Source organism: Pelophylax lessonae (assembly GCF_965119305.1).
Source record: "Pelophylax lessonae genome assembly, chromosome: 8".
NCBI classification, from domain to species: Eukaryota; Metazoa; Chordata; class Amphibia; order Anura; family Ranidae; genus Pelophylax; species Pelophylax lessonae.
This window is the reverse complement of record NC_138775.1, coordinates 222,806,635-222,825,839: the sequence shown is the minus strand read 5'-3', so window position 1 is coordinate 222,825,839 and position 19,205 is coordinate 222,806,635. Positions and strand designations below refer to the sequence as shown.

The 19,205-nt window shown below is 42.7% G+C and overlaps 1 protein-coding gene across 6 annotated transcripts in view; it reads right to left on the bottom strand.

Annotated features, from left to right (window-relative positions):
• The window catches only part of CACNA1E (calcium voltage-gated channel subunit alpha1 E), a 1,228,023-nt gene that overhangs the window by 563,423 nt on the left and 645,395 nt on the right, over positions 1-19,205 (bottom strand). The window lies entirely within an intron of this gene.

Below are 19,205 nucleotides of genomic sequence, written 5' to 3'. Positions count from 1 at the left end.
TCAACTGCACTGATTTAGGAGAATGTGTTTTTATGGGACTATTATGTGTTTTATGTTTTTAAAATGTTTTCATTGGGTAAGGGTTGTTTGTTTGGTAACTGTAGGATATCTCAATAAAATAAATGTCTATTGATTATACATGACTGTGCAGTTGTTGTGCTGGAATCTTATTTTTGGTCTGTGTTATGTACTTATTACTTCCAACACTAGCATGCCTGGGGGTTGTTTGTTCATATAAATATTTGCTTAATTTAGAGCATTTAGAAGGCAATCCAAGAACCTTTTATGTATTTGACCGTTGCCAGCCAGGTGCCAGGGCTTTTATTGTGTCAGGGAACCTGAACCTTTGGGGAGTTCTGTGACCAGTCCAACACTAATACAAAGCAGTCTACTTTGATTTCCAAAATCCCTCCCCCACTTTGTTTTTGGCCAGTTGTACAGTATTCAAATTTATTATAGCTACATTTGTTCCAGGTTAGTACTTAAGAAAGTTCTGAAGCCACCGGACCAACGTGACAACCAGGTAATTAGCCTTTTCAGGAGAAATCAGTAATAGCAGACAGTAAATAATTTAATCTTCCACTACAGACTAAAGCAGCCTTTCTTAACCAGAGTTCCATGTGTTCCTCCAGAAGCTACTAGGGGTTCCATGAGCAATCAATAATTTCCAACTCTCAATAGGTAACCACAGACGCCAATGATCTTTTTAGTAATATCTAAGGGCGGCATTCTTCTCACTAACCAGCAATGTAAGTAACATTCTTCTTAGTAACCACCAATGTAATGGGACCTCGCTCTCAGTAATCATCAATGTAGGGGGCTCCTATCCTACTGATTACCAGTCCAAGAGGTTCCTTCTCCTCTGACCACCAATATAAGGAACCATTTCACTGACCATCAAAAGAGGCACTTTTACATTGGCCATGAAAGTAAGTTGGCAATTTTTTACTAACCATGAATGTGAAGGAAGGCTTTAATTTCTACCTCTGCATTTATTTTCTGGCCATTATTATTCTTAGTTACATTCCATCAGGGCTCGACAAACCCCGGGCGCCAGGTCGCATTGGCGACTAGAATTAGCGACCTGGCGCCTGGGGTGCACTGCAGGAGGTGTCCTGTCCCTTTTGCGCCCCCCCCCCCCCAACCACTCACCGAGTGCACGGACTTCCGCGCCTTTCGAAAATTGAGGCCGCGGCTTTTCTGCCTTCTTCAGTGAGAGAACGGGGAACTGGCGCCCTCTTGTGGTGGCCGGGAGTTTGACAAGCAGTAACTAATGGCTGTTTCCCCTGCCTGTCCTCAATGCCTGTCCATCTCCTTCCCCAAGAGGAGATGAGATGGAAGTTTTTGCAGGCTTCATCTCCCTGTCCACTTACCTTTGCTTAAAAGGTAAGTGGACAGGGAATGTGGTTATTATTATTATTATTAATTTATTTTTTTAAATTATTAAAAAAAAAAATTATTATTATTTTTCTTTTCTTTTTTTTAAATTCTTATTAAAAAAAATATTTTTCTTTTTTCAATTATAAAAAAAATTAAAAAAAAAATATTTTTCTATTTTTTTTCCTCAATTATAAAAAAAATTATATATTATATAATAATATAATTTTTTTTTTCTTCATCGCCATGCCACAGCCAAAGGATCCTTTCACACGGGCTGTCTGATCAGGTCCGCCTGTCAGTTTTTCAGGCAGACCCGATCGGACCCTTCAGTCTCCTCTATGGCGCGGTAATCTGCCGCCATCTGATTCTGTCTGCCAAAAACAGACGAATGGTGGTTGTATTTTCTATCCATCCCGTGGATCGGATCAGATGGCATCGGATGGAAACAGACAGACAGTCTGTTTCCATCCGATTGCGCTATAGAAGAGAGTGGGGCTCTAGTCGTCTTTATGTGTAAATTTAGTATGTTATTTTTTTGGAAATAAAGCTTGATTGTTTGTTTAAAAAAAAAAAAAACTGGCTCCTAACTTTTTTAGCTGGCTCCTAGATTTCAGGAAAATTTGTCAAGCCCTGCATTCCATAATAGTTATTCAAAATAATTTTGTTGTATAGAGCATCCCTAGGTATCAAATACACTAAGTATACCACATTCTTTATTATTTTAGAATTTTAATTTAAAATATTATAACTTACTGTTCTCACTAGTATACCATGAGCTATAGACAAAGTAATCATTAGCAGGGGTTCCCTGAGACCTGAAAGTTATGTCAAAGGCCACTTAATGTTAAAAAAGTTGAGAAAGGCTGGTCTAAAGGAAGCATTAAAAAAGAAGTATGGTCAAACACCGCCAATCAGTTAGTTCTCAGGACTCCCTGAGCAGAAAGCTGGTGACTGTCACTCACTGGAGTGCTAGGCTGTGGAGGGGCAGGAGCAGCCGTCTCAGGCTCTCAGCGGCTTAGTGAGAGGCTGAGCCCGGGTGCCAGTCCAGGCATGTGGGCGGATCCCGACTTTGTTGTCGCGATTTTGCCCAACCTTGGCCTGGCTCTGTGCCGTTAGCGGGCTTCAGCCCATTGTCTTCTGAAAATGGGTCACAGGATTAGAGAACGGTCTCAATATGAGACTAGCATGCAACAAAAAACATCCGAAAAATATGTCCGATAATCTGATCGAAGCTTTAGGGACTTGTGGAAATGTCTGAAGCTGTGGTAGGTTCTGCCAGCCATTTAGACTAAACCTTATCATATTTGGGAGGGCAGCCTGTCAGTGTCTTGTAGAGTGGTAAGCTGTTATTGACCAGTTGTTTCCAAAATGGAAGCGGGTTTTTTTCCAATTCAGGGTGATGGCTTTTCTAGCACAGAACAGTGTGAGATTGGCTAGCGTCTGCTCCGCCACTGTGGGCAGAAGATAACGTCTTGTTCATTTTTGCTTAAAAATAACAAACATGTCATATTAACCCCCTCTGTTCAGTTGGTTTTGCACAAAGCAGCCCTGGTCCTCCTCTTCTCGGGTCCTCTGTCAGCACTCCTGGCCCCCTCCCTCCTGCCCAGTGCCCCTACAGCAAGCAGCTTGCTATGGGGGCACCAAAACCAAGCCGCTCCTCTGTGTGTCCATTCAGACATGGAGTTGCAGATTGACCCCACTCCCCTCTCTCCTCATTGGTTCACTGACTTATTGACAGCACAGCAGCGGGAGCCAATGGTGCACTGCTGCTGTCTCAGCCAATGAGGAGGGAGAGTCCCGGACAATCAAGGCTTTTGTGCTGGATTAAGATGGGGCTCAAGTAAGTATTAGGGGGGCTGAGGAGGGCTGCTGCTCACAGAGGTTTTTTTTTTTTTTGCTTAAAGTATAACTAAAGGCGGATAGAGTGGAGATGGATTAGACCCCCTCTCAGTTATTATTGCTGTCTGTGTCCCCATTAGGGAGTCTACCCCTCTCTATTTGTCCCGTTTACCATTATCATTTAAAGTTAAAGTAAAAGAAGATCACACATTTTGGCTTGTCCCCTGAAAAATAATAGAGGGGAAATCTTCCAATGGGGACACAAGTTCTGGTGACCTGGGGGTCCCCAAATAATAATTCTGCAGAGCTTCCACCGCTGGAGATCAGGTTCAAAAAAGGTAAGTATACTGATTTCTTCTTTACAGGGCTAGATAGGGTAATGTTTGAACGTGAAGATATATAAATGCAGGGATTTTAGTTTTAGTTTTTTCATTTTTGATAGAGCAAGGGAGAGGGTATAACCCCGGTCAGAACTTTTTGTCACCATCTGTGTCCCATTGTGGAGATTTTACTTCACTTCCTGTCCTATAGTCAAGCAGGAAGTGAGCAACAATTCCTGCAAAATAAGGGAATTCTTTGGGGACCCCCAGGTCACCAGAACTAGTGTCCCCATTGGAAGATTTCCCCTCTATTATTTTTCTGGGGACAACCCAAAATTTTATTTTACTTTCACTTTAAATGATAAAGGTAAACAGGACAAATAGAGGAGGGGGAATCTCCCTAATGGGGAACACAGACAGATTTTAGTTTTAGGGTGGACTTATCCTATAAATGCCATAAATATTTATGAATAAAGCTGTAGAAATTTTTTTTTTTTCTCAAGAACCTAAACTTTATTAGATTGGTGCATCTCTATAAGGTTGTCTCTTCTGTTCTCTGTATTCAAAATGCAACACAAAGTTGTTGTTTTTTTGTTTACCAGTTTCAGAATTCCATACTTGCCAACTGTCCCTTTTTTCCTGGGACAGTCCCTGCAAATTGGAGCCTGTCCCAGGTAATTTATATTGTCCCTGGAAGCGCCTGTTAATCAGGCTGCCCATAAATGTTACGCAGAAGTAGTGCAGCTGAATGGGAGACTTATTCCAACTCTGCTACTGTGGCCTTAAGTTTGAAATTCCCTTTTTAATTTCTTGTAATTCTCTCTATATTGAGTAGACTCTATAATCTGATAAGTAGGCGAGATTAATTATGCAGAGTGGGCGGAGCTTCAGGGAAGTGGGTGTGGTAATTGATAGTTGTGCTGCAAAGTGTCCCTGGAATTTTATTTTAAATGTTGGCAACTATGGAATTCGTACATTTCATTAAGAGCTGCTTCACACATATGCGATGCGGGAACCCTGCAAATCCACTGCTGGTTCCCGTATCGTACTTGACTCGTAGGCAGTTCCCACTGACATATATGCGAACTGCTGGGGGTGTCAATACAAAGTTAATGACACCCCAAGAGAAGTTCACATATCGCAGTGCGAACTGTCAATTCGGACATGAATTGGATCGTATAGATGGGAACACCCATGCGATCCGATTCTGGTGCGGACAAAAAAAAAGGGTCCTGTGCGACTTTGGTCCAAATACGATGCCAATTCAGCTATACAATCTACGCACAGACATTGCATGTGATTTGCAGAGCAGTGTGCTGAGAATCCCATGCGATGTCTGACATCACATATGTGTGAACCGGCACTGAAGGAACACTTTTGCAACCGACCTTTAACTATTTTTGTGGCCTTTAATGGTGAGACTTCATGAAGCATGTACTCTGTCCTTTCCATGCTACCAGTCATTCCTCTCATTATTTAGCCATATTAGAATGGTGTGAATTGGGAAACAGCAGTGAAATCACACCAGCCTACACTGAATAAATCCCAGTGGGGAGAGAGGGAACTGGGACAGATCACAGAACACATGCAACACACTCTCATTACACTTTGTGTGTGAATACTGCTATCCTTTAAATAATAAAAGCAATAGCCTGTCCTGATTAATAATGCATTAAAGAGATTAATAGCGTGTTTTGCAGAGAAGATTGGAGCACTAAATACCTATTTCACATCCAGTATGCAGCCTACATTCTCCAGCTCTAGAAATGTCAGAAAGCAGACATATGTTGTTATTTTAATAAATGTATAAGGGTAGAAGCATGGTAAAAAGTGTAGCAGTGTACTGTAACCATGGCAAATGGTCTGAAATCAGCTTTTGCAAATTTAGTGTAGAGTGCCAAAAGCTGATCAGTGGTTGGTTGCCTTGAGCTACTGTATGAAAGTACCATGATATCCAGCAGGCCTCAAAAGCAGCCCTAAGCACAGTAAAGTCCTTTGGGAATACACTAATGCATTGCAAGCATGCTGATGTCAGAAAGTACTCTTAGTTTATCTTGGGATTCATATAAATTCCCAAATAATATCTTGTACCTAGATCGAGGAGGATTTTCACAGTGCTTCTGGGGGAGGCTGCATCCTCCTGCCAATGTGTACCTTTTTAAACACCCTAATTTTCTAGAATTAAACCAAAGGCCCCTTTCACACTTGTGGACTGTTCAGATCTGCCTGTCAGTTTTTCAGGCGGATCTGAACGGATCCCCTATCATACTTGCCAACTGTCCCGTTTTTGCCGAGACTGTCCCAGGTAATTTACATTGTCCCAGCAATGTACTTATTTACACTTTGCACTTTGCGCTTACTTACTTAATGTACTTATTTACACTTTGCACTTTGCGCTTTATATTTACATATTACATTTTTTGTATGGTCACACCTCAGCATATTTGACACTTTAGAATTGCAGGGAATTGTGATGAGAATTTTAAACTTTAGGCAGAAGTAGTGCAGCTGAATGGGAGAATTATTCCAACTCTGCTACTTTGGCCTTAAGTTTAAAATTCCCTTTTCAATTTCCTGTAATTCTCTCTTTATTGAGTAGACCCTATAATCTGATGATAAGTAGGCGGAGATTAATTATGTGGAGTGGGCGGAGCTTTAGGGACGTGGGTGTGGTAAGTATTTGATAGCTGTGCTGCAAAGTGTCCCTGGAAATTTTTTTCAAATGTTGGCAATTATGCCCTATGCATCTCTACGGGGCATTGGATGTCAGTGGAGACATGTCCGCTGACATCCGATCCGATCCGTCAAATCCGGACAGATGGAAACCCTATTTTCCATCCGTCTGGCAGATTGGATGAGAACAGACAGACAGTCCGTTCTCATCCGATTCCCCCATAGAGAAGAGCGGGGACCTGACAGCTCTGTCTCCGCACACAGCGCGGAGACACAGCTGCCATCTGCCTGTTGTGGCAGATCCGCCGATCCCCCGCTGAGAAAAACGGAGTCCGTCGACGGAGCAGCAAGTGTAAAAGAGGCCTAAAAGAGAAGTACAGCCAAAGCTTGTTTGGCTGTACATCCCCTAAGGGGCGGATCCAGAGTCTAGTCTTGGGAGGGACACTGCCAGAAAATAAGGTGTTGCTTACAGAACTGAATTTAAAGTGATTGTAAAGGTTCATATTTTTTTTTAACCACTTCTGGACCGGAAGTATCTTTCCCCTTAATGACCAGGCCATTTTTTGCAATTCGGCACTGCGTTACTTTAACGGACAATTGCGCGGTTGTGCGACTCTTTACTAAAATAAAACTTGCATAGTTTAGGAGATATTCCGAGCGCATGAAGCTCTTGAGGTCATCGGTGCATACGCTCTGAAGGTCTGGCTTACCGTGCCGGACCTTCAGAGCCCGTACTGTAAAAAGTGGAAGCGTATGCGTCGGAGTGACGTCATTGCACCTCCGGCCACTCCTCCACCACGAACCCGGAAGAAACACCAGGGAAGATGTCAGCCGTCTCAGCCGTGTTTTTTTTTCTTAGGTTTAAAACCCCTTTAAGTTAGTGCTGCATTTTTTGTTATCAGATTTGCCAAATTCTGTTGTTATTGTGATGACTAAGGAGTCGTACTTCTTATACAACCGTTGTCTCTCTCCTGTCTAGTTATTAGATTTATATTTGTCATAATATGTGAGATACAAATGTATTTATACTCTGCTTAACGTATTTTGTGTTGTATTGTTTAACCACTTTACGTCTGCCTGCAGTAATTCTACTGCGGCAAAGTGGCTCGTTATCGTCTGACGACGTAGTACTACGTCGTCAGACACTCCCCTTTCTCGGCGGCGCGCGCGCGCCGCCGGAGGCTCGCTCCCGCTGTGTTCAGTCACAGCGGGAGTCAGGCCAGGGGAGGAACAGCGGCGATTGACGCTGCTCTTCCCCGATCGTCGGGGATCTAGTGTGGAGATCCGCCTGCTTGTGTAAATACAAGCGGGCGGATCTCTTAAGTGACAGGCAGGGTCAGATTGCAGGGTTCAGCATAGCTGAACCCTGGATCTGTCCCTGTGTCACACAGTCACCTCCCCCCACACACGTCAGAAAGCACCAGGCATACATTAACCCCTCCCTCTCCAATAAAATTAACCCCTTCCCTGCCAGTGTCATTATTACAGTAACAGTGCATATTTATAGCACTGATTACTGTAGTAATGTCACTGGTACCCCCAAAAGTGTCAAAAATGTCAGTCAAGGGTCCGATCTGTCCGCCGCAATGTCGCAGTCCCGCAAAAAAAAAATCGCAGATCGCCGCCATTACGCGTTAAAAAAAAAAACACCAAAAATGACAGAAATCTTTCCCTTTGTTAGTAAACGCAATAACTTTTGCGCAAACCAATCAAAATACGCTTATTGTGAATTTTTTTACCAAACATAGGTAGCAGAAAACAAATTGGCCAAAAATGTAAAAAAATTTTGATTTTTACATTTTTTTGGGGGGAATTTCATATAAAAAAAATGTGAAAAATATTGTTGTTTTTTCAAAATTTACGCTATTTTTTTGTTTATAGCACAAAAAGTAAAAATTGCACAGGTGATCAAATAACACAAAAAGAAAGCTCTGTTTGTGGGGAAAAAAAGGACATAAATTTCGTTTGGGTATGGCGTCGCACAGTTTAGTCAGTTTAAGTCGCACAGCGCCGAATAGCAAAAAGTGGCCCAGACGTAAGACAGCAAAATCCTCTAGTGGTAAAGTGGTTAAAAAATAAACTGATTAGAAAAAAAAAAAAAAACACAAGACCCTAATATCACTTGTTTTTGTTTTTAACCTCCCTAGCGGTATTCCCGAGTGTGGTTCGGGGTTAATCTTCAGTACCAAAAGCGGTAACCCCGAGCCACACTCGGGAATACCCCGCAATGTTACTCATGTTCCCTGCCCTCCCCCGCTGTCCTCCCCGGCATCCTCACACTCTCTCCCCGCTCTGTGCACGGCCGATTGCCGGCACTTGCCTTTCCGGTTCCCTTCCCTGTGAGTGTTGCGATGCAGGGGGGTGGAACCGACGGCAAATTCAAAAGTGTAAATACACAAATGAGATGATACAAAGCTGTGATCCTAACGGATTACACTGTATCATGCCATTTCACTACAGGATTGCACCTGGTGACTTTTCCAGTGCCCTGCCTTTGCTTTTCCAGTGCTGGAAAATTTTGAATGACCACGGCATCCAAAAAAGTGTTTTTTTTTTTTGCGCAAAAGCGCTTTGAGACGAACTGGAAAACAGCGACAGCAAAACGGTTTTGCTTGAAGAACTAAGTGATAGCAAATCGTGGGAAAATTCGTCATCAGGTACAGAAAGTGAAGACAGCGACGATTCTGATGTCTCTTTCTGGCACATCGCTTGTGGAATTTGGGAAGTATATCAAATGATTCTTCACAATTTCCAACGGAGCGATGTGCCAGGAAGAGACATCAGAATTGTCGCTGTCGTAAGGGGACATTTCTCCACTGACCACCAATGTAAGGGGACACTTCCCCACTGACCACCAATGTAAGGGGACATTTCTCCATTGACCACCAATGTAAGGGGACATTTCCCCACTGACCACCAATGTAAGGGGACACTTCCCCACTGACCACCAATGTAAGGGGACACTTCCCCACTGACCACCAATGTAAGGGGACATTTCTCCACTGACCACCAATGTAAGGGGATACTTCCCCACTGACCACCAATGTAAGGGGACATTTCTCCCCTGACCACCAATACAAGGAGACATGTTTTAACTGATGGTTAGTGTAAGGGTACACTACAATTTCACAGTGTGTGTTCCTTTTTTTATTTTTATAATATATTTTTTTCATAGTTATTATTGATATATGGGGCAAGGGAATATAGAGCGAAACCTATGTACTGAATGTCATATTCTTTACTCTTACTCCATACGCTTTACTTTATTTAAAACATTCAATAGCCTACTGATCCTACTGTGTCAACGTAAAATGTAGATTGTGGTACACCGAAACCGAAAATTCAGGATGCACTTGGCCGAAAACCATAAAACCGAAATGGACAACTCTTAAAAAATATATATATATATATTTTTTACATATAATTGTATTATATTCAACATTTTAATGAATCGTTTTTGAAGCAGTTTTGCACAAAAAAGCGTAAGAAAAAGGTAAAAAAAAAATGAATCCCTTTAAATTCTATGTATCTATGCACACTGGTGTGTTGCGCTTTTCTTACGGTGCAACGCTCCTCCCCATTGAAAACGTGGCAAAAATGCATTAAAAATGCATCTATGTTGCGTTTTTCGAGTCACATGACCTATGAAAATTGCAGCAAAATTGCAGTAAAATTCCACGGGTTTTTCGGTGGCCATTATTGTCACCTTTTTTTTTTATCGGCAAAACGCTAAAAACCTTTATATCGGTCTATATCATTCACATTTGAGTGTTTTTCAGCTCGACGCTCAGAAATGCATTGCTCAACAAGCAAAATCCCATTTATTTTAATGGTCCCTGTTCACATTTGAACATTTTGCCACCTGTAGCAAAATGGCTGTTGCTCAAAAAATACATGAGCTACTTTTCAGGCAGATTTGAGCATTTTTGTCGTCATAGACTTCAATGGAAACCGTCTGAACAGTGATTATTGAGCATTTTTTTAAGCGTTTTTCAAGCAGTTCTAGCTCAAAGAGCAGCTCCCCTCACCTATTCTAGCATCACTACACACCTTACACAGGTTTCTATAGGCTACAGCAAAAATGCCTAAATGAAAAGCACTGGAAAAAGTTCTATAGTATTTCCAAATCTGCTCAAAAACGCCTAAAAGAAAAAAAAAAACACTTTTGAAAAAACGCCTGAAATGCTCAACACAAGTATGAATGTAGCCTTAGGCCCCTTTAACATTGTCTGCCCCATCGGCTGACTCCGTTTTTCTCAGCAGGGGATCGATCTGCCGATCCCCCGCTGAGCAGGAGGATGGCAGCTCCGTCTCCACGCTGTGTGCGGAGACAGAGCTGTCAGGTCCCCGCTGTCCTCTACGGGGGAATCGGATGGAAACGGATCGCCTGTCTGTTCTCATCCGATCCCAACCGATCCGCCAGACGGATGGAAAATAGGGTTTCCATCCGTCCGGATTTGACGGACAGGATCGGAACGGATGGCAGCGGGTGTCAGCGGACATGTCTCCGCTGACATCCGCTGCCCCATAGAGATGCATGGGGCATCCGTTCAGATCCACCTGAAAAACTGACGGTCCGCATGTGTGAAAGGGGCCTAAGACTCCATTCACACCTTGGCGTTGTGGATCGCGGACGCAATCACGTGATTCTACCTGCGATTCCCAAATCGCTGCAGATTGTGGGACGCACTAGGGATCCCGTTACTTTGAATGGCACCCCAGGCGCGGCACATTTTTTGCCATGATTGGCGCCCAACAAATCACAGCAAAATCGCGCAAGCAGAACCACGGGGCGCCCAAAAGAACTTCTCCAGCGATTCTGTTTGTGCGATTTTGACGTGATTTGTAGGGTGACAATCGTGGCAAAATCGCACCACGATTGGGGTGCCATTGAAAGTAATGGGATCGCAAGCATGTCCCACGATTTGCGCTGATTAGGGAATTGCAGGCAGAATTGCGGCAATTACTCCAGCGATTGGTACTCCAGGGTGTGAATGGAGCCTAAATGTAGATAATAATTTCAAGCAGGGGTTCACAGAGAATTCAAAATGATTCCAAGGGATCCTTTCATCCTGGGTGAAAAAGGTTGAGAAAGGCTGTCTTCAACTGTCTTCAACTGTCAAAGGAACATTCATAGTTACTCAGGTCAAAAAAAGGACACAAGTCTATTGAGTTTACCCAATAGTAGAAAACCTCTATAAACAATACCCACAGTTGATCCAGCTGTCATCCTTTAAAAAAGGCAGGCAATCAAGTTATGACAATATGAAGATGACTGTAAAGCTATTCACATTCCATTTTATGGCAAAACAATTGACTTGCTTAGAGAACAGGAGAGGAGATGAAAAAATAGGAACAGATGGTGAATTTTTTATAAGGCTGTAACTTGTTAGATTGAATGTAAATGATGAAAGTACTTAACTATTGAACAACTTTGGTAAGTTTAAAAAGAAAACCTATAGCGAAGGACACTTTACTGAATTCTCCTTTTTAAAAATGCTAGTTTCCTGGTTGTTATGCTCATCTTCCTTCTTAAAGTGGAAGTAAACCCTCCTATCATTTTCAGCCAAGGAAGCTGCCATCTTGGCCTCCATTTAATCTTAAACTGCCATGATGCTGCACATGTGATCAGTTATGACTCCAGCCATTGGATGGATTGACAGTTTGGTTGAGAGCATAACCAAGGTGACAGTTACATTTCCGGTACGTGCCAGTGTTCTATCGAGTAGTGCAGATCGCCGGATAATGCCTCTGATGATCGGCGCATTCGCAGTGCATAACGCCACTACATCTGATCTCCTGATCAGCTCCTGTGACGTCAACACTGTGCATGCGCAGATCGTTAGAGGCATTATCTGATGATCTGCAAAGCACAGAGGGAAAATCTAATTGTCAGATTCTGCCTCACTCTCTCAGCGCTTACATGAGACTTGAGCGACGTCATAGGTGGAGTCACAGGCGGAATACTATTGTTGGGCAGATTTGGGTGTGTTGCAGGGTGAGTATTAGTATGTTGAAGGGCAGATGTGGGTGTATTGGAGGGTGGGTTTTGGTGTATCCAAGGGCAGATTTGGGTGTGTTGCAGGGCAGATCTGGCAGTACGTATTTGGGTGTATTGCAGGATCTGCTCTGCAACACAGCCAAATCCACCCTTCGATACACCCAACACCACCCTGCAAAATACCAAATCTGCCCTTCGCTACACCAAAATCCACCCTGCAAAACACCCAAATCTGCCCTTCGATACACCAAAACCCACCCTGCAACACACCCAATTCTGCCCGTCGATACACCAAAACCCACCCTGCAACACACCCAATTCTGCCCTTCGATACACCAAAACCCACCCTGCAACACACCTAAATCTGCCCTTAGAATACACCAAAACCCACCCTGCAACACACCTAAATGTGCCCTTCGATAACCCAAAACCCACCCTGCAAAACACCCAAATCTGCCCTTCAACACACTAAAACCCACCTTGCAACACACCCAAATCTGCCCTTCATACACCAAAACCCACCCTGCAACACACCCAAATCTGCCCTTCGATACACCAAACCCCACCCTGCAACACACCTCAATCTGCCCTTCAACACACTAAAACCCACCCCCCAACAAACCCAAATATGCCTGTCACAAGATCGGTCAATTATCGCACATGAGCAGAGAGCCAGCCAGAATCTGACGATTACATTCTCCCTTCGGCGCTTTCCAGATCGTCAAATAATGCCTCAGACAATCTGCACATGTTGACGTTGTGCCAGCTGATCAGGAGATTAGCTGTAGTGATGTTATGTACTGTGCATGCGCAGATCGTCAGAGGCATTATCCGACGATCTGCACTATTCAATAGAATGCTGGGAATGTAACTGGTTTTTGAAACTGTTAAATCGATGGGTTTACTTCAGCTTTAAGTACTTTGAACCACAGACCAGAAAATAGTATGGCTATATGCTTATTCCAGATCACTTACCATGATTAGTACTTACCTAGTATGTCATTTGACTTCAAGTGGTTGTATCAGGGTGATGCCTGTAGCTGCAGGTATCACCCAGGTACTGTTTTTTTAGAGCCAGTTGGTTGGCTCTCTTCTAATAGCAATCTGAGCGGCTAACTAACCACTTGATTGCTATTATAAGCAGTGGGAGGGGACATCCCCTCCCTTCCTGTTGCCTTTTAATTCCTCTCCCCCCTCCCACAGAGAGACCTGAGCTACCAGCCGGCACATCCGCTGGTTAGTTGGAGACCCATATAAAGCCAGGATCGGCCTTGATCGGGTCTCCGCTATGGTAACCCAGAAGTGATGACATAACAATACTTACAGTTTACCCAGCCATTTTTTGAAGATTGAAAGTATTTAAAAACACAGTTTTTGTTGTTTTCAATACTTTCAAGGGCAGAGGAGGGATTTAGGGGCTTATAGACCCCCGATTCCTCCATAAAGAGTACATGTCACATGCCTATTGCTGTCACAAAGGATGTTTACATTCCTTGTGACAGCAATAATTGTGATAAAAAATATTTAAAGCAGCAGTGTAAAATAAATAAATAAATAATGAATTTTAAAAAAAGTATGCCCTCATGCTAGCGTGCAAAGACAAACACGTGCGTCAGTCCTGCACACACGCAAACAGTGATCATCCTACACATGTGTGGTATCACCCCAAACGTCAGATCATGAGCAGTAATTCTAGCACTAGACCTCCTCTGTGAATCGAACGTAGTGAACTCTAAAGCCTCGCCTATGGATAACAAAATGTATGCAGTTTTTCGCCATTGCACTGGTGTGCTCAGTTTTAAAGCATGATGTGTTTGGTATATATTATTACTTGGCCTAACTTCATCTTTTATATTTTATAAAAAAAAAATGTGAGTTATGTATTGTGTTTTTTTTTGCGTTAAAATTCTAAAAAAGTGTATTTTTTTCCAAAAATGTAGTGCTGCCTAAATCCCGCATGACATAACATATTGCAAAACCCACCAATTTATTCTCTAGGGCCTCTGCTTTAAAAAAAAATATATCATGTTTAGGGGTACAAAGTAATTTTCCAGCAAAAGAAACCCTGATTGTTACATGTGAACAAAAAGAGCCAGGTTTGCAAGCGGTTGAGATGTCTGTAAGCAATGGCAGTTTCTAATTTTCTGTCTTCCAGTTTACCTATAGCCCCCAAGGGGATACAGTATAAAACCTACTTCAGGGGTATAATTAAAGCAGCATATAATGGTGCTGACTAACTGTTGCATATTGAATGTGTCATTTGAAATAGTATGTCAAGCGCTACTGCCCCACCCACGAGGATCAAAACTGTCATTGCTTCTTCTGATAATTTGTAAGAATATGCCTTCCTAAAGTTTTCTCAGGGCTCACAGGTAAATCCATTTCCAAACAGCTTTTCACAAATCTTTACATAAATTCATCTCTTTGGTCTTTTTTAATTGTAATTGAAGGAGGAAAAAGGTCAGGCACGTAATTTACTTGCTTCTGACATTTTATGCATTGTACAGAGACCAGGTATTTCTGTTTGTCATGTATAGCAGCTGTCCCAAATTACAAAGTTGGGATTTGTTATATGATATATTCAAAACTAATGAGGAGTGCTGCTTCCTATAGACTGTATACTGTATATATAAATACTGTATATGCGATTTGTATATATATATATATATATATATATATATATATATATATATATATATATATATATTAGGGATCGACCGATTACCGGCAAAGCGTACCTCCTCCCGCCACCTTCTGCGGCTCGCCCGGGTCTCCCGTCCCAACCACCTGGGCAACCAGCCTGCATGGCCGCCGAAGGCCCGATCAGGTCAGATTTAAAAAAATGACAAAATAGCCAAACTTGACGTTTTGAATGCTTTTAGGTGCAGAGGAGGGGTTTGGTTTTTAGACCCCCAGATCCCTCCACAAAAGTACCTGTAAAAAAAAAAATGTAATTTACAAAAATATCGGCCGATACCGATATGCATTGCCCAAAATATCGGTATCGGCAACGAAAAATCGATATCGGTTGATCACTAATATATATATATACAGTATATATATACATATATACATATACACACACACACACAGGGCCTTTTTTCTCAAAGAATAGGTGTAGGTACTCTTCCTTTTGTAGTTACCCCTTGTCTCCACCCTCTACCCACCTCCGAGCACCGTTCCTTGGTTCCACCCCCTACCCATCTCTCAGTACTGTCCCTTTTAGAGAATACAGAACCAAGTATCATTAGTGATCATTAGTAATTTGTATGGAATTTGCTCATGGAAACAAGAAAAGCAGTAAAATAGATCCCCTGCAGCCAGCAACAATAGATCCCCCTAGCAACAATGGACTGTCCACACAAAATACCCCCCCCCCCAGCAACAATAGACCCCCAGCAGCGACAACCGATCTCCCCACAGACAGCATCAAAAGACCATCCAGCGGCCAGCTACAATAGACTGCTCCCTCAACAGTAGATTTCCCCTAGCAACAACTGACCCCCCCCAGCAACATAAGACCAACCCCAGAAATAGTAGATCCCCTTCCAGCAACAATAGACCACCTCAGCAACAATAGAACTCCCCCTGCAAAAATAGATCCTTTCCAGAGAGAATAGGTCCCCCGGCAGCAACAATAAGACCTCCCCTCAAAAATAGATCCCCTGGCAGCCAGCATCAATAGACACTGTAGCACAACCCAGCACTCCTTGCCATTACATCCATTACATATAGTACATTCAGTGCTGGAGGTGCCGGAACTGCATTTCCCCACGTTTCCACTGAAAAAAAGCCCTGTAAATATATATATATATATATATATATATATATATATATATATATATATATATACACACTATTTTGTCAAAAGTGACGGCTGCCTTTACAGAACGTTAATGGCATCCCGGTCTTAGTCTGTAGGGTTCAATATTGATTTGACCCACCCTTTGCAGTCTAGGAGTGTGTCTATGAGAATGTTTAACCATTCTTCCAGAAGTGCATTTGTGAGGTCAGGCACTGATGTTGGACGAGAAGGCCTCGTTTACAGTCTCAGCTCTAATTAATCTCAAAGTTGTTCTATTGAGTTGAGGCCAGGACTCCACCCCAAACTCTTTCATCCATGTCTTTATGGACCTTGCTTTGTGCACTGGTGCGCAGTCCTGTTGGAATAGGAAGGGGCCATCCCTAAATTGTTCCCACAAAGTTGGGAGCATGAAATTGTCCAAAATGTATTGGTATGCTGGCACCTTAAGAAATCCCATCACTGAAACTAAGGGGCCAAGCCCAACCCCTGAAAAACAACCCCACAGCATAATCCCCCTCCACCAAATGATTTGGACCAGTGCACAAAGAAGGTCCATAAAGACATGGATGAGCGAGTTTGGGGTGGAGGAACTTGACTGGCCTGCACAGAATCCTGACCTCAACCCAACAGAACACCTTTGGTATGAATTAGAGCGGAGACTGCGAGCCAGGCCTTCTCGTCCAACTTCAGTGCCTGACCTCACAAATGCGCTTCTGGAATAATGGTAAAGCATTCCCATAGACACACTCCTAAACCTTGTGGACAGCCTTCCCAGAAGAGTTGAAGCTGTTATAGCTGCAAAGGGTGGGCCAACTCAATAAAGTTAAACTTCATGTGCGTGTAAAGGCAGGTGTTCCAATACTTTTGACAAGTGTGTGTGTATTATATTCTCTGTAGGTTATGCTAGTACCTTTAGCTGAACACAGGTAATTAATGTAATTTATGAACCTTTAATCTTTTTTTCAGGCAGTCATCTCTTCTTCCCGGCACCAGAATCGCACCATTCCCAGAAAGGTTAAAAATATAATGCAAAGTAGCTGATTCTATATCACTTACATTGCTGCAAGCAATAGAGAATTGTGAAGGAGTGCTAATTCCAGTGTGAACAATGAATAATTATAGAGAGCATGATTTGAATTGTAACTCCTTCATCTATCGGTTTTTGCTCACCAGTAATTCCAGAGAATTTGTGCTGCTGGCCAAAGCAAGATTTAAGGACCACTATGAGGACATGTCATCTGGATCCTTTCACTCACAGGTGGCATATTTAGAATACATATGTAAAAACGCTAATACCAAGTGTTACAGCTCTAATGCAGTTAAAAAGACACAACGTAATGCGGCTCAGTTATTCAACAATACATGCTTTTTTGGACCATACATATACACACACACACACACTACTCAAAAGAATCAAAGGAAGAATTTTTGATCAGAGTATAGCATCGGGTCCTTGGATATTGATCTGGTCAGTTAAGTAGAAGGGGGGTTGTTGATCAGTTTCAGCTGCTTTGATGTAATTTAAATTAACAACAGGGGTACTAGATGGGATACAATGAGACAACCTCCAAAACCAAATGATTTTACATGTGGAGGCCACTGAAAATTTTTTCCCTACTCATCTTGTCTGACTGTTTTTCACTAGTTTTGTATTTGGCTAGGGTCAGTGTCACTACTGGTAGCATGAGGCGATACCTGGACCCTATAGAGGTTACACAGACATTCCAACTCCTCCAGCATATCAATAGGTGCCATTGTCAGAAGGTTTGTTGTGTCTCCCACCAGTCTCAAGAGCATGGAGGAGATTCCAGGAGAAAGGCAGTTAATATAGGAGAGCTGGACAGGGCGAAAGAAGGTCCTTAACTCATCAGCAGGACCTGTATCTGCACCTTCGTGCAAGGAGGAACAGGATGAGCATTGCCAGAACCCTATAAAATGACCTCCAGCAGGCCACTGATGTGAATGTTTCTGACCAAACAATCAGAAATAGACTTTATGAGGGTGGCCTGAGGACCCAACGTCCTCTAGTGGGCCTTGTGCTCACTGCCTGGCACTGTGGCATTTGCTGCTGAACACCAAAATTGGTAGGTCCACCACTGGCGCCCTGTGCTCTTCACAGATGAGAGTTCACCCTGAGCACATGCGACAGACATGAAAGAGTCTGGAAAAGCCGTGGAGAATGTTATGATGCCTGTTCAATTGTTCAGCATGACCGGTTTGGTGGTGGGTCATTGATGGTCTGGGGAAGCATATCCATAGAGGTACGCACAGACCTCTACATGCTAGACAATGGCACCCTGACTGCCATTAGGTATTGGGATTAAATCTTTGGACCCATTGTCAACACCTACGCTGGTGAAGTGGGTACTGGGTTCCTCCTGGTGCACAACAATGCCCAGCCTCATGTGGTGAGAGTATGCAGCCAGTTCCTGGAGGATGAAGGAATTGATACCATTGAATTGCCCCCACGCTCACATTATATTTTGGTTGATCTGATGCCAGCTCAGTCTGTTCAGGAGCTCAGTGATGCCCTGATCCAGATCTGGGAGGATTACCCCAGAACACCATCCATCGTCTTATTAGGAGCATTTTGAGTTTCTGCAATGAAATTTCAGCAAAATGGACTATCCTGCTGCATCATTTTTTTCGCTTACATTTTCGGGGTGTCTTTGAATTCAGCCCTCTGTAGGTTGGTAATATTCATTAAACAATGTGACATCCTTTCGTTCCTAACACATTACCCAGCCCATATCAGTACAGATATCCAGCATGACATTTTTCACCATTGAGATCTGATGTGTTTTCAGTGTTCCTTTAATTTCCCTGAGCAGTGTATGTGTGTGTATGTATATATATATATATATATATATATATATATATATATATATATATATAGTGACTCTGTCTTGTAAAGTTGTATTTCGATTTTGTGTGTTTTGGCTGTAACCGGTTGTTATTTACCATTTTGGGAATCTAAAGGTTTTCTCTGAGCATGGTGGGTTGAGTGCTTTAGCCTATTGCTGGAAGGAGGTTCCAGTAATTAGTGTGGGAAGGATTAACCACTAGGTCATGAATATTTATTGGACTCAGAAAATCCCTGAGGGTGTTGCACAGAGGTATGGTCTAGGAAGAAGATGAATGTTTGCAAGCATCATTGCTGGACCCTACTTTCCCCTGGGGCTTTCCC